Source organism: Arachis hypogaea, chromosome 16 (genome assembly GCF_003086295.3).
Source record: "Arachis hypogaea cultivar Tifrunner chromosome 16, arahy.Tifrunner.gnm2.J5K5, whole genome shotgun sequence".
In the NCBI taxonomy this organism is placed as follows: Eukaryota; Viridiplantae; Streptophyta; class Magnoliopsida; order Fabales; family Fabaceae; genus Arachis; species Arachis hypogaea.
This window is the reverse complement of record NC_092051.1, coordinates 77,278,560-77,280,043: the sequence shown is the minus strand read 5'-3', so window position 1 is coordinate 77,280,043 and position 1,484 is coordinate 77,278,560. Positions and strand designations below refer to the sequence as shown.

The window sequence follows — 1,484 nt, the reverse complement described above, 5'->3', positions numbered from 1 at the left end:
TTACTTGATGATAACCGGTGCACTTGCCGGAAGGAATTTTGCCGATCGTGCAATTTCCTAAATCGTAGCATATCAAGTTTATGCACATCAAGTTTATGGCGCCGTTGCCGGGGATTGGTTTTCGATTGACAATTCTCAAATTGGAAGTTAACTAGATTGAGCATTTTTCTTGCTTTGTTAATTCAGTTCAAGTTACTTGTTGAATTTTAATTTCTGCACTCTGTTACATGCTTTCTTTCTTTATGCCTTTAAATTCAGGCAACTAACTCACTGACTCACTAACTATTTGAATTAATTCCTCAACTGCTCTAACCATACTCTTCCATTAACCAAGAGTATTTCACTTGTTTGGTGCCTGTGCTGTGTTCTTGTATGACAGGTAGGAGAGGAGAGACATCAACTCCTCCATATACCGAACCAGAGAGGACCCTTCATAGACTTAGAAGGGAAGCAAGAGGGAAGAGAGTACTGAGAGAAGAGGAATCTGAAGGAGAATCTGAGGACAATTTTGAGGAAGCTTTAGATCTCAACATGGATAGAGAAGTTCACAACCATGAGAGGGCTGATGGAAACAATGCCATTCCTGAGAGGAGGGTTCTTGGTTCATACATAAACCCAACCTCTGGGCATTGTGGTAGCAGCATTCAGAAACCACCCATTCAGGCCAACAATTTTGAACTCAAACCACAGCTAATATCACTTGTGGAGGATCATTGTTCATTTGGTGGGAGTGCTAATGAAGATCCAAACCAACATCTCACAAAATTCCTGAGAATTTGCGACACTGTGAAGTCCAATGGAGTCCAGGAAGATACTTATAAACTGCTCTTGTTCCCATTTTCACTTAGGGACAAGGCAGCTAAGTGGCTGGAATCATTCCCAAGGGGGTGCCTAACAACCTGGGATGAGGTGGAAAGCAAGTTTCTGGCACGTTTCTACCCCCCACAAAAGGTCAATAGGCTTCGATCTGAGGTTCAGACTTTTAGACCACAAGATGGTGAAACTCTCTACGAGGCATGGGAGAGGTTCAAGGATTTGACAAGGAAATGCCCACCAGACATGTTCCATGACTGGGTGCAATTGCATATTTTCTATGATGGACTTTCTTATGAATCAAGGAAGGCTGTAGACCATTCATCAGGAGGTTCATTGAACAGGAAAAAGACTGTGGAAGAAGCCATTGAAGTGATTGAGACAGTGGCTGAGAATGAGTACTACTATGCTTCAGAGAGACACAACACTAAGGGAGTCATGGAGCTGAACCATGTTGATACAATTTTAGCCCAAAACAAGGTGTTTGCCAAGCAACTAGCAGAGCTCACCAGGAAATTAGAAACAAAGCAAGTGGCTGCAATACACACACAAGATCAAGAGGAAGTAAGCACTGAAGGAGGTGATTGGGAAGAGGCCAATTATGTAGGAAATCAACAAAGGCAACCATATGATCCACATTCCAACACTTACAACCCAGGCTGGAAAAACCA

General features: G+C 42.7%; 1 non-coding gene across 1 annotated transcript; it reads right to left on the bottom strand.

Annotated features, from left to right (window-relative positions):
* Positions 1-957: 957 nt before the first annotated feature.
* Positions 958-1,061, bottom strand: LOC112760236 (small nucleolar RNA R71). The gene has a single exon (XR_003180686.1). It is a non-coding gene; the product is annotated as a small nucleolar RNA R71 (small nucleolar RNA).
* Between the last annotated feature and the right edge of the window lie 423 nt (positions 1,062-1,484).